The sequence below is a fragment of the Molothrus aeneus genome, chromosome 2 (assembly GCF_037042795.1).
Source record: "Molothrus aeneus isolate 106 chromosome 2, BPBGC_Maene_1.0, whole genome shotgun sequence".
Classification (NCBI taxonomy): domain Eukaryota; kingdom Metazoa; phylum Chordata; class Aves; order Passeriformes; family Icteridae; genus Molothrus; species Molothrus aeneus.
The window spans coordinates 8,234,703-8,249,996 of NC_089647.1; positions in this window are offsets into that span (position 1 = coordinate 8,234,703).

Consider the following 15,294-nt stretch of genomic DNA (forward strand, 5'->3'; position numbering starts at 1 on the left):
AATTAATAGCAGTTATGTTTAAATGCTGCTTATGTTGTTTAGCAGGCAGTCTTTTCTAATGTCAAGTTAATGAGAATGCCAATCAAGGAGGAATACTGCATGCTAAGACATGCAAATGAGACATTAGCGTGCTGAAATTGCTGTCATCTTTACATCCTGTGATGCTGTGCCAATCTGGGAGAACTTTCTCAGGAAATGGCCAGATTTCAATGGAAAAGACAAACTTAAGTGGTTACTAACTCACAGTGTTTGTTGCTTCCATGACAGCTGAAGGAAAAAAAAACAAACCCAGAACATGCTCAAGCATAACTTCATTTTGTCTAATCTGCAACAAAAGCACAGTTCATGGCATCTTGAACTGACTGTGATTGTAACCAAGTAATAATTAAATTGGAAAAAAACTACCCAGTGATGCCTGAAAGCCATGAATTACAGAAATAGCTCTGGTGGAGGCCTGGACTTGATGGACACTGTGCAAACAGTTTTAACTTGAAAATTCTTTCTCCAGGCACAGAGGCCTACATAGTACTGTCACATAATAATTAAATGCCAAAGAAAGTTTGCCCTGGTGGATGGTAATTGGGATGCCTCATCTGCATCCTGCTGCACTGAGCCTCTATTTTTTTATGTCAAGATCTATTCTGGTGAGGTTTTTTAGGGGAATGGAAGAAGGTTCCTGACAGGGAGGAATGGGAGGTGTGTGACTACTCTGAAGACTTCTATGGCTTTAGGCTTTATAGAAAAATACCTTTTGCTCCAAAGAGCCTGATGTACATCAGTTGCAAATCTGCCTCTTCCCAAAAGTTCAACACTTGTTGAGAGTCTGGTTTACATCTTCACAGCACCAGTATCCACAATAGATCTGTGAAATGCAGAAAATACAGCTACTTTCTACTTGACCTGACCTAATACCTTTCTGGGGAGAATATTTTACATAACAGAAAATTCAAATTTAGCCAGTTGGTGTGGGGATTTTGTCTGGGTGTTTGTTATGTTCTGGATTGAAAACTCAAAAGTCTTTTTAATTTGCATTTTCACCTTGAAAATCAGTTTCTGTCTCTGCTCTATTAACAATTGTTTAAGGAGAATGATTTATTTTATTGCCACCTGAGTTCAGTATTATTCATGCTCTAATAATTATTAAAATGTATCCTGATGGCTGTCTTATTACTTTAGAGTTTCATTATTATAAAAATTATTATTTTAGTATGATCTCAAATGTAAGATGCCTAAGGCATATGCCATGTACACATTGTATGCACTTAATTTTTTGACATGAATTTTAATTTAACAGCATTATAGCATTCCTTGCCTTGCCCACACACTATTCTCCTACACTTCCTTTTTAATATAGTGGGAATTTTAGAAGCAATTTCATTTTCCTACAATATTGATGAAGAAAGAATGCTAAATCCTTCAAGAAATTCCTTTCTTTACCCGTGGAAAATAATTTTTAAGTCAGATTATATATTTTATGATTCTGTTTGCATTTCTGGTCTCATCAACATAGAAAAGGAGGTTTCTTCTGTGCTTTTAAAAACATTTGCATAAATAACATGAAACATGGAAAGAATCAGAATGGTTGCAGGGCCTCTTCTGTAAAGAGAGGGAGAACGTCCTTGGAATTTTCTTTCTCCTAGCGCACTAAAAATTTAGTTTATTTATAATAATGATGAATATATTTTGGTAACTTGTAATATTTTCTTCAGTACAACCTGAGTTAATGTAAGTTCTTCCCTCTTCATCATACTGACTTTACCACAGCAGTTTAGTAGGATACTTTTTGGCTTTTGTGGTTTGTTTTTTAGGGTTGTTTTTTCTTTGTTTTTTGGGGTTTTTTTAAAGATTGAAAGCAAGCAAAGCTTGGCTCAAGCTGCAATCCTTCAAAATCCAATAAGGAATGTGCCAAATAAATGCACAATGGAGAGAGAGGCTGAAAGTCTCAGCCTCCCTCCTCGTGCTGCAGCACTGAGAAATTTTACATTCCAGAAAATTCCAGGTAGCCCTTGACTTCCCTGCTCTGTCCTGTGCCCTTGCCCAAATGGGGACTCTCCCCTTTGTCCCTAGATCCATCCAGCTCCCAGCCCCAGCCCCTATGGAAGTTCAGCTGAGATGTATTTCCCCAACACTGGGAATTGCACTGATTGCCTGCTCTGAAAGACTAAAAGCCAATTATTCCCACTGGGCCAAACTGGCTGCAGCCAAGCTTCCTCCTCTCCTTTAAAACAACTGGAGGCCCTGCTGAATTAAAGAAAACCAAAGTTTAGCAAAACCAAAGTTTAGTTCACTTCTCACCATTGAAGTGAACTGTAGGAGCTGGCACAACTCCAGCACATATTAACAGTAAAATTGCAGACCAGTAGAGGTAAAAATCCCACTTTTTTGTTGGACCTTTTGGCTTTCACAGCAATGTCTCCCATTTGATTTCCTGAATTCCCTTGGACTGTATGGATGATGCCTTGCTGTAGATCATTGCCCTTGTGCCTGTAGAAATACCTGTTAAATGAGCAGTGAGTGAGACAGTGGTTTTGTATTATAATTATGTGTCAAATTAATACAGTCAGATATTAAAACTCATTCTTGAGGCCAAACCCTGTTTCAAATACTGTAAGCATCTCACTGCCAGTGGGCTTCCTCCTGATGCTGAAACTGCTCATTTCCATAAATCAGTGGATTTATTTCCATAAATCACAGAGAGCATCACAGAGTTTATTTGCAGCATATATTCTGGCATAAAATATCTATTTTATGCTATCTCTTTGGATATTTCTCTAACATAGTATTTATTAATTATCTTTTGGGTTTGGTTGCTTTGGGGTTTTTTTTTTTTTGGGATGTTTTTGTTGTTGTTTTCTGGTTTTAACTGATGTTTCTGAGATTATTTGAAGAATTATTCTGCTTATGCTGTTTGTATCAGTAATAAGAAATAGATTTTTAATAGTAAAATTTTCTCTATGCTGAGCTTCGTTAGAGATGTGTGGAGTTTATGGGACACTGTGGCAGTCTCTGTCAGAGTTTAAATTTTGGTTCAGCCACATCAAAACCCCAGGGACAGATCCCAGGAAAGGACTTTAGGAGCAGGTACTCATTTTGGCATTGCAAAGCTCTAGAGACAGATAAGCTTTGAGGAGAGAAATTCAACATTAAGAATGCGAAGAAAACTCTTATAGGAAATTATGTGTAAAATAATATTAATTTCATGAGGAAGGGACTGCATCTGCAGAGGTAAGTTCAGAGAAAATATATATGGGAAGAAAAAAACTGAGTTGAATCCCCCAAGCCTGACAGTCTTTAAGAGGCATTTGGACAATGTCCTTAATAACATACTTTAAGTTTTTGTCAGCTTTGGAGTGTCAGGCAGTTGGACTGGATGATCATCAGATGACACTTGTAGGTCACTTTCAGCTGAAATAATCTTCTTTTATGTTCTGTGCTGTTCTACAGCAGTTGGGAGAAAGGAGAAAATACAGCTCTTCTTTCCATCCTGATGAAAGTATTGTAGGCACAATTTTCTTTCCATTACTTCATTTTAGCCAAGAAAACCTCATCCTCCTTGCCTGGGAGTAGCTGGGGACATGACAGAACCCAGTGTCCCAGGCAAGGTTGTGACAGCTCTTTACCAGTGCCTGCTGAGCTGAGGCAAACTGAGATTTACCAGCAGCAGGGCTCCCCACCATCCTGAGTGATGAAACAACATCTGTGGCTGAAAGTTCACAGGCTTTCCAAAGTAGCTGGAATGGTCTGAAATTGCCATTGGCAAGGATGGGGATAGTCATTTATGTAATACAGCAAGAAGATCACTAAAGCATTAATCCATTCATTTCTGTGCTCTGGGAACCAGAGAATAAACATTGGTCATGAGTTAGCAGCTCTTTCCATACACTGATCATTTATGTATATCTATATACAGACTGGATTTTCTTAAAATTTTCTGCAGCCTTTTCAATTTTTAGTCAAGAGTTTAATACTGTTCTCATCTCATCCAGAAACTGCTTCTTTGATAATTTGATTAATTAATGCTTTGTTGATTTCAATCTGTCCTTGCCTAATGTTTCAGTTTTCAAAATAGTTTCCAGCTGTTTTCAGTGATCTTTGAACTAATCTGATACAGGATAACAATTTTAAAAGTGAAGAATTTCACTGGTAAAAAAACCTAAAAATGATGTCTTTAAAAGACAGAAAAATTATAACATAGATTTTTTTTCCTTTGATTTCCATCGCTGTGGGAAAAGAAAAACAAATTATATTTTTGAGCCCACAGGAATTTAAATATTAAGGTGATGGTGGCCTGCTATGGGAAAGGAAACCATGCCTAGGGTGTTGCTCTAAATTCCACAGTCTACAGTGGATACACACAGTTTGTGATGCATTAGTAAAGTAAATATATATTCTTTAAATTATACATGATGCTTCAGCAAAATGAAAGAGAATTTCTATAATAAAAGCTGAGGACTTGAATCTGATTCAAGCCAACGCAACCACAGCCGAGGGAAGGACGAGAGGCTTCATTCCACTGACAGTTTTTGGAAGCTTTCTGTCCTTGGAGCACATGGGAAGACAGAAAACCTTTGCAGCATCCCCAGAACAGATGGGTAGTCTCTGATTAAACTCGAACTGGATGAGTGTTAGTTTTCAGGGATTTCAGGGAGTCCCTTTTTAAGTGTTTCTAGTTGTATCTTTGGGTGGAGTACTGGCCTTTGTTTCACAGAGGAAATAATTGGCATTTTTTCCGTAACATTTTGGAGTTCTACTTCTACCCACATGAATCCACATGAATCAAAAATTTTCTTTGCATTTTCTGGATGTAGAATAAGGAACTATGCATGACTGGGAAAGTACAGGACTACCTCATAATTTCCATTTGTGTTTTTTTCTAATGTGCATAAACGCAGTTTTGAGATAGTCCTTTTGAAAAACACAAATTAAGAGTGAGACTTTGGCAACTATGCTTTCCCAAAGCTTCTTTCTCAGTTATCTTCTTCATTCTTTCTCCCAGCTATAATCTGGAGGCATCTAGCAATAAAAAATAAATATAGAATTTAATGGTAAACAACCCTGTCTTTGGAGCAGTTTTTAATACAAAGACCTTCCACCCTGTGCAGCAATATAGAGAAGTATCAAGAACTTCCACACAAAATGGTCAGATAGGTAGAGTTTATTCTCTTTATGTCCCTTCCTCTAATTTGAGCAGTCTGCACACCTTTTCAATGGCAGCTGTGTCCAAATATCTGTAAAAACAGCAGCAAGCTGAAGAAAGGGCAAATAAAATTCAAGGTCGAGAAAACACTAGATTTCCAGCACAAACCCACATTAAGCCATTTTGTGAGCTTTAAGAGGCAGTTTTTAGTCATTATTCCCTGTTTTTCCCCATGTCTGCACACAAGACAAACCTGTGCTGATGACTGGAGGTTCTGCATGGTTGTCCAGTTCCTTGCTGACGGCAGAAGAATGAGTCCAGTTCCTACCCAGTCAGGGGACTTTACCTTCACAGCTGAAAAATTTCAAATATACTTTTTAATTCCTCAGCCCATAAATAGCAGGTCATGACTGTCCCAGTCCTCCTTTCCTATCCTTCTCTCACCTTCTATTCACAAACCCTACAGCATTTTCCATTCTCACTTCCAGTTAACAGCTATTTTCTTCCTTTCTGTGAACTCTCTTTTGTTCTTTTTAATAATCACTCTCCATCATCCTGCAGTCACTTTCTTGCTTGCCACAAGGAAAGGACCACTCAGAGGACAGAAAATAAAAATGAGAACCTAAACCAGAGTCTTCCATAACTCCCAATGCCCTTGACTGGGCCAGAAAATTACAGTTTGGAAAAATGAATCTCTGTATGAGACAGTGGAGAATATTTGCTCTTCTACATCACCGTTCAGCACTTTTTGTGGTACTGATAACATGGAAAGGAATACTTGGGCAATATTTCTACAGGCAAGGAAAAATGTGAGTGCTGAAATCCTGCTGCACCACACCTGCTGATCCATCCTGCATTTAATTTTCTTTCTATTTATGCTCTCCCTGCCAGCAGGGAAAGCTAAATAATGTCAATGTCTTCTCAGTCATCCTTATCACAAATGATCATTCTGTGTGGCCTATGTTAATCATTCTCTCCCGTCTCCCTCTCTCACTATTAGATTAATAGTTGCCAATTATGCATTCTCTCCCCTGCACAGCTATTGTTTACACATTCCCTAATTCTCTTCATTAGACCAGTGAGTGGGCATAATTATGGTTATAAGTTATCCATCCATTTTCTCAAGGACAATGAGAAATGCAGTACAGCCAGAGTTTGGTTTCATGATAGCATCTAGGACTAATAAAAAAAGAAACTTGGGCTTCACACATCCACTGGGAACATTCATCTAGCGTTCATGGTGTGTGTTCAATATGCAAATCCACTGCAGTTTTAGAAATTGTAGACACACAGAAAGAGAAGAGGTGCCTGCTGCTGCCTTGATCCTCACCACTTGCCTTTTTAATGGGGAAAAAATGTGAATGATAATAACTTTGCTTTTGAGCATGTAATAGCTAAGGCAGATAATGAGTGGTGCTCAATATTTCTCCCAGCATTTTTGAGACAATCTGGAGGCTAAAGGTGATAGAAAGGACATCCAAGGGGCACATTGTTTATTTACTGAGATGAGCAATCTGAAAACTCAATTAGACAATTAGAGTTTAGCTAAAATCCCTGTGAATTTTAAGGAGCACTTTAAAAAATGAAAGAATGACTTCTGTTTTCATTCTGGTCGTTTAAGTAAATCACTATGACTGCCTGCTCCTAAAATGTGACTTCTAAAGGTGTCTAACTTATTCTGCTTTTTTCTCCTGACTTAAGAAAATAGTAATTTTCTTATTCCTAAAAATATGCAAATGGGGCTTGTCAAAGACAGAGAATAAGCAAAGCTCTTCTTCCTATAAGTGAAGCTTTCATAAGGGATCTCTTCCAATAAATAAAAGCCAAAAATTTTGTTCAGTATCTCATTTATTAAAAAGACAGTAACAACAAACATTTGGTTTATATTTCTAATTAACAGATTTTCTCAAATAAAAATAATGAGGCATATTGAACAATTAGTTAGAAGTGCAAATCTCTCCATAATTAAAATCCAAAATTTATTTACAAATAAGATGGCTTGCCCAGTCCAGGAAAAAAGAGTAAATACTTTGTAATTAATTATGTTTCATCTGAAGCTCTCATTTGATCAGCACATACAATCATATTCCACTTGGTAAATGAAACAACATGTAATAATCATTTTCCAAAACAGGCAGAAAATTAACTTTTCATGGTACTAAATTAGTACTTTTTAAAAGTAATGTTTTATATTTCAGAAGAATACTGATCTATTAACCCTACAATATATCCACTTTTTATTCCTTGAAGAGTTTCAAGAGTCTGCTCCCATTTCCTATCCAAATAACAGCAGTGGCCCATATGGTTCCCCAGTGAGCCAACTCCAGCATGGAGCATTTGTGTGCTCTGACTCCTGGGAGGCTCTGCAGAACAGACACTAATCCTGGAGGTTTGAGTTACTGGCAATTTTAGCAGCAACTTGTGCATGAAGCACAAGGATGGTGGTGCAGTGGACAAAACACATGGAAAATGTTGTAAGGAAACCACTCTTCTAGAGAAATTATTTTGACAGAATGTAACTACTCCTCCAGACAGGGTCATATAGACAGTGGCCAGCTATGTGCTTGAGGCCTGAAATATGCATATCTGACCAATTATTTCTTGAATTTCTGCTGTTCTGGGCCATCTTAGCCTCTTTCATTGGTAATTCACACACATTTTTTTTACTCCTGTGCCTCATTGCTCTCCATATACAGACCTACAGTCTGTGTTTCTGTGGCACTTTGTCTCTCCCTGTGAAGGTTTCCATGTTTTTTCTTCCCTGACTGCAAATGCTGCATTTGGCACTTCTTAGCAAGTGCAAAACCTTGAATGATTTACTGAAGCTGGACTACTTTGAGGATGAGAAAGAAATTCAAATAAAATGACAAAGGAATTAAATGGTTGGGATACCTCCTGTGCCATCTCTAGTGATTAAAATCTGGTTCATTACTTCTCCTGTGATCTGCTGCCTAGACTTTCATTTAGACAAGGTGCTCAAGGGTGGATCCCCACCAAATCTCAGCCTGCAGATCACTTCTATTCATGAAAGCAAAGACAGCTGAAGGACAAAGTAAAATGCAGCAACACAAAACAAGTCATTGATCTGAGGCTGTAGACCACTCATGTTTTTTATTGAAATGAAAGCAGAATACACAAACAAATTCACACTTATAGACTGATCTAATGCCTAACATATTTGACAGGTCTGACATAAGAGTGCTTCATTCTGTGATCAAATAGTTTGGATTGAATCTGAGATACGTGCAAAAAGATTTGCTGGAGACAAAGGATTCAAAAAGCATAGCGGCAAAATACCTCAAAAATTACTTTCTAATTCAAGAAGCAATAAGTACTGACCAATTCAAGACCCTGTCTGGGGTAAAACTGGGAATTAATATATCTGATAATATTCTGATAAATATGCTCTTCTTCTTTTCAGATTTTTAGAGTTAGAAGGAACTCAACTTGCAGCTGAATAAGGATGGCACTCAAAAAAGAAATGCTGTCTCAACAATTAATCCAGTCATTCTGTTATGAAATGACAGACTATGTTGTAATTGTCTCAAAAGTATCTTGTGGCCTTTTAGCATTTACCTCTGAAATTATGTATTCCATCCAAGCAATTCCAGTGGAAATCCATATCAAGATATTACTGCTACAGGCTCCCATTCAAATGTTCTTTGGGGCAGCAAGATCCAGAGGGTTAATTAAGAAAACATTATATAGTCCTCTACTAAGGGGTGGCCTAATGACTCCAGGCCGTAGGGGACAGAACCAGTTACACAAATATGGGACCTGAGAGGATGGTTTAATGGGGGCAGCAATAAAAGTGTGAGCAGAAATATTTTCACTACCCACTGATGGTCAATAGCTTTCTTACCACAACATCTGTGACAGCCTCGATGGCTGTGATCATCAGCAGTCACCCTGCATTCAGAATCTGGTTGAGGAAGAGTCCCAGAAATACTTTTACTCTAAAGCAAATAAGTCACTGTGAACTTCTGTCCATGAAAAATTGCCTCTCTTCTGTAAAAATTGTTGAATCAAACAATTCAGTTCAAATTGTTCCTTACAGAGGGAATGGGGTTAATGAAATTGTGCTGATTTAATAATGTATATGATTAATTAATGCAACCCTGGAGTGGAAGCAGGTTTTAAGAACATTCTTAGCACTTGAACAGTAGATGTTGAACTCTAATAAAACCACCTAAGAACTAATTAAAAAAAAAAAGTGAAAAGCATGGGCACTCAAAAATGGAAGACTTCGATGCAAAATGAACAGGCAGTGATTTCACAAAAATCCATCCTGGCAATATGAAAATACTAAGCCAGGGAAGCATTAAACGTATGTTTTCATCTGAAATAATTACAAACTGTGGCTTTTTACTCCCATAAGAACTGAATTTTATCAGGATTATATTTCTTACATTCAAGATGTTAGTGGTGTTCTAGTGCTTCTCCTTACCCACTCCCTGCCCTGTCCACTTATTTGTTTCTTATGTACTACCATTAAAAATAAAACTGTTTTGGGGGCTGATTTATTATTTATATTGGCTATACTTTATCAAATTCCAGGGAGAAATCAGATGTCTGCATTATTTTCAATGTCAAACGAGTGGGATTTCCCTCTCCAGTATGAGCCTATTAAAGTTGTGACCCTTGTGATCCCTCTGCAGCTCAGCTTTTGGGATTAGCTCGTGAAGAATGGAAAGGTTAAAGCAAACCTTTGCCTTTTACCTTTCACATCTGCAAAGTTCAGTGAAAAGCAAACAGAACTTGCCAGAAAAAAAAAGTTCAAATTTTACCAGCAGTCCTTGGTGAATTCCCAAGATGTGTTAAAGGATGTAAACCTTTTCACAGCATTAGAAATAACAATGAAGCACTGATATTGTTTTTAAAATGATGGAGTAAAGGGCTTGACAGGCCTAAAAAGGTCGAGATGACATCTAAATTTACCATGATCTTCCATACTGATAACACTTGCTGCCTTCCACAGTGACATCAGCACTGGAGCCCCTTACAGAAGTAACTGGAGTCAAAATATCTGAACCTGAGTCAAAATATCTGAATCAACAACCTGATCTTACACCTACTGAAATTAGAGGGAATATTGTAGTTAGTTTTGGAAGCTGACTATTACTTCTGGTAAAGTCTAAAAACAGTCAAATAAGGTAGACATTCTTTATACCTATCTCCTAACAAGTGAAGAAAAACATGAAAGGTGAAGTTGGAAAGATCAAAATGATCCAATTTCTTTCAGTTAATTCTAGTACAGTATTATACTTCCCACAATAGAAGGTTATCTACTTTATGAGAGAGAATTCCCCAATTTTTTTTTTAAATTTTTTTTTTGGCTTCCACGATCCTCCTGTAATACATGCAGGGAAATCTTAAAGATCCTTTCACTGCAAATATAATGGGAAACTTTTCTGTGTGTTAAATACATGGAAAATTAATTAAACTATTTGTTTCTTCTGTATAATCACCATGGCCACTGCAGCCAACCCATGGAGCAAATTACTGAAACTAGTGATCAAGTCTATATCACTGTATTTTATATTTTGCTCCATGAATTTTACTAGTAAGGCAAAATTTAACAGAAGGTTCAAAGTCCCAAACCCCAGACATTAAGTGAAGCTCACAGTCAGAAAGCTTAGTAGACATCCCCTTGAAACCCGTGAAAAACCCTTTTAGAGATCACTGGGTGAGACCACTGACCCATTTCCCAGTGGTCCCAAATAACAGATTCATTTAAGGAATTCCTTAGCCAGAGATGTCCTCAGTTGGCTGGGAGCAGCACAGTTTCATTAGTGCAGTGCTGTACTCCAGATAATTACATCTATTTTCCCTGGCCACTTAATTCTGCCTGCTCAGGTAAATATTCAAGTAATCCTGTCCTGATGCCTTCCAGCCTTTGGGTTGGCTTATTCACAGGTCACTTCAGTAGCCCTGGCTTGCATGAAAACCTTCTACTTTAATGTTTTTTCCTCGGAGCAGCAGCTCAAAAATTCTTTCACTGGCTCATTCACAACAATTCAGCATCAAGGTAAAAGCAGCAAAACCCAAATGTACATATTTCCTTAGACATCACTTGCAAACTCTGTAGCTGAAAAGTGGGAGGATGTGCTGTATATGTGTTTTGGCCGTCCATGTTCTATCCCAAATGCTAGGAAAGAAATCTCTTGGATGTTTTATAAAGAAAACTGCAATCCCAGGGCACTACAGTGGTGGGAACAATTCAATCCTGACCCTGGCTGTATTTCTTGTCCTTATAACGTTTTGGTGGGTGCAGCTGTTGAAGCTCTTGCACCAGAGGCACATTCTGCATTCTGTACTCATGATTTGTGTTCGTGGCACAGCTGTTGGCAGCCTGGAAGGATGGCACACCCAGGGTTTGCACACTGATGATCCAGACAATATGTAAGGAAGAGAGACAGACAGAAAATATTGCACCAAGAAGAAATAACAAAAGCATTCAGTAGCTGTGAGTTTGCCATAACCCTTCTTTGAGTTGAAGAGAGAACATCTATAATTTTTTTATATTTCTACAGCTCCTAGACAAATTTGATGCTGTGCCATTTGGCCTCTAGATGGTACCAGAATATAGAGGTTTAATAATACATAATTTTTTGTCTCTAGAGTCAAAGCATTATTTTAAAAATATCTTCAAGTCTGAAATTCTACAAGTCTGTGCCTCTTTTTGTTTCTTCAGTGATTGCTATCCCTCATTAATTCCTATTTTTCTATCAGTGTATTTCTTGCTACGATTAAGTTTGTTGGCTTGCTTTTTACATGTGAACATATTTTGGTTGTATAAAAACAGCTCCTGATAGCCACATTTATATGTAAAGGAACTAACTTATCACAGTCAAAATTAATTGAATGTTAACAGTTTAATATTCTTAAACTAAAGCTGCATTCTTTATTTTATGGACTTTCTCACTGTTAGATACTCTCCAAAGCTCACACAGTAAAAACTAAATAAAGCCCTGAATTAGATGTCATGGGATTCTGGGATAAATATTTGCATGGTATCCTTATTCTTGTTTCATTTTAAGTCTTAAAAGATCCTCAGATTTTTATGTTATCATCTCTGTCACACAGAGGCCATCGTAAAATCCTCATTATCTAGTCCAGCTCATACCACTTCTGGTTTTGTTTCTTTTGCTTTTATCTGGTTCAGGATGAAGCCTTTGTTTCCACCAGTAGCTTTTGGCAGAAATTTTCGATCAGGCATCTTGCACTTTTCATATGTTGATAGAAACTGCCTTAAAGTGCATCTCTGAGGCCAGAATTTGCTTTCAGAGTCCACCAGCCCACGTCAGTGTCTAAAGAATGAGAGTGAGACTGAGTAAAAGTGAAGAAGTCAGTTTGATGTGTTAACTTTGTTTCCATCAGATAATCATCAAATAAAGACATGTTGTTTCAACTGCAGTAGTAACTGAGCATCATACAGGATTTTCGTTTTAACAGGACATCATAAATGTTAGGTATTTTAATACATTTCATTTCTTCAAGTGGGTAGTTTGATATTTTTCCTCAGGGACAAAAAGAAACCTGATCATCTTGATAAATCTGAGCTGACATACTAAGTTATCTACTTTGAGCAAAGTAGGAAATTCACTGGAACTAAAATGAAGTTAAAGGCAAAAATATTAAATGTCCTGAGATTTAAAGGCTGTATATTTGAACAGAAAAAAAAAAATAAAAAGGGTTTTGTGGTGAAATGTTTTTCTCTGTTGTTCAGCTGTGAGCCAGGAGGAATGCTGCTGGTTTTAATGCAATCATTCCATGTTTATACCCTTGTACATATGAAGAGCACCAAGGCTTTTTTGTCAAGCTCTAATGACAGGTATGGGTGTCCATCTCCCTCAGTGTTTTTCTGCCCTGAATGGGGCAGCCTGATCAGGCTCTCATGTTGAACAGGCACATCATGGCTCATGCAAGTCTCCCCTACAGCACCCATTCACTACATGAAAGTCAGCACCTTTTCCTTTTCCTCCCTTTCTCTTTGGGGTGGGAAATTCATCTCACTGTCAGTCAGAACTCTTTCAAAATTCCCCATTTCAACATATCTCTGCTCATCCTTTAGAAAATCTGAATTGAAAAGTCAAGAAATTTTCTTTAATTTGAAAAGTAGTTTTCCCTTAAAATTCTAGGATATTATATTAATTAGAAGAGAATTATTTTTTGCACAAAAATACTTAGATTTTGATATCAACTGCCTATTTTGAAGTCCAGTAGTGCTTTAAAATAACAATAATTTGAGATAAAATAGTTCTATATATGTTATCCTGAAAAAAAAAACAACAAAAACAAAAGGTGTTCAATATTCCAGTGAATCAAAGTGCCCATTTCTTTCCCCAGCTGTCAGACCAGTCCACTCCAGCTCATAGATCAGCTGATTCTTAATTGTGGCATGGTAAAGAGGCTGCTGGATGAAAGCTAAAGATGGCAGATATCCTAGTCATCCTAGAGATGCTCTCTGGTTGTAGTGAAGCTAAATCCTGATGGGAAAAAAAGCCAGGAGAGCCTTTATATGGGATGCCACAGCCCAGTTGGAGCTGTGACCATGGCAGGAGCTGAGCAAGGCAGGATCTGGGGGGAGCTGGCCCTGCACAAACAAATCCAGGCACATCCAGCTGGCTGGGACACTTGGGGACGTGTCTGGCATTGCCACTGCAGGAGCAGTGACCTGCACGGTGTGCTGTGACCCAGCCCCTGTGGGCGTGTGCCAGCACTCTGTGCAGCACTCACACCAATTTCCCTGCCCAAACTGAAGGAAATGTGGCCACCCTGGCGTGGAGAGCCTCAGGCAAACTGCAAACATTCAACTGTCTGTGAGGAAAGTTTGCAAAAAAGTCTGAACCTGCAATCTCATTCAGCAGAGCTCATTTGTTAATTGTTGATTTTACTGCAGATTTACTGTCTATCTCTCTCTCTCTCTGAGGCTCTAGGAACATAAAATCAAATTAGTGAAGGAATTCAGGTGCCTCAAATTGCCAATACATAGATAGGTGTAGAATTTTTTATATCTAAATGCTTGAAAAATTATAGTCATAGCAAATTGTTATTATTACAGCCTGCAACAAGTAGAATGATTTAAGGTATTATTAGCTTTGTTCCACTGTGGAAGCAGTTTCATATTGATATTTTTATTAAATTTACCACCAGAACCAAAAAATGATTTTACTAATAACCTTTTTTTTACCTGTTCCTTTTACCTCTACCTTTTTCCCTGTGCAATTAGCAGATCCCTTGTCACCTTTTCAGATGAAGCAAAAAGAGCAAGCTTGCTTAGGATTGCAACACCTAAAACTGAGAAGTCATTGAAAAAAGCTTTCAAAGAAACAAAGGAAGAGCAGAACACTTCTGTCAGGTAGGCACAAGGAAGCATATCTGACAAATGTGGGGAGTGTTCAGCACGTGCTTTATCAGTGTCACTCTTTAGCACACGCTGGTGGCTGCAGAAAGCATCTGTAAGGAGTATTTTGCCATGAAAAGGCAGCAATACACAAGCAAAAGCAGATGTAGCCATCACTTTGTTGTTATTGCACTCTCCCCCTTTTTTTTTTCCCTTTGTAATTTAAAGTGCTGTCTTTGGTTTCACATGTAAGATATTGATTGCACAAGAATACTGCACTGCTTTTGTCACTTAATAGTCGTCCAAACACAGACACTGCAGGTTCATTTCAGCGTCACATTTATGGACTGAGTAAACTCTACAATCCCTGCTACTACTAAAAAGCCCAGGGCATTTCCCCCCTCCCCTCTCTGATGGGTAGTGTATTATGGATTTCTGAGAAAGGAGCAAACAAGCCAGGCAGGAATATAATTGGGCCAAGGAAATACTCTGAGGGTGCAGAAGAGCGATCGCTCGGCAGATACGTGCGTCAGCCCTGATGATTGATTCCGTGTCTCAAATCAGGAACAGGAGACACCAAAAAAGAAAACCTATGGGTACTGTCACACCATAAAGAATAGAGATATGTTTTGGATTGATTGTGGATGGTTATCAAAGGTAAGAGGGAGCTATGGCTTGGAAAGTGACAGAGCAGGGAGAGCGATGGGGAACCTGTATAGGTATAATAGGTTTAATTAGAGGAAAGACAGAAAAATTATTTTAATGTTTTCCCCTTTTTATGATTGACTGTATATATGAAGTGCCACATTTA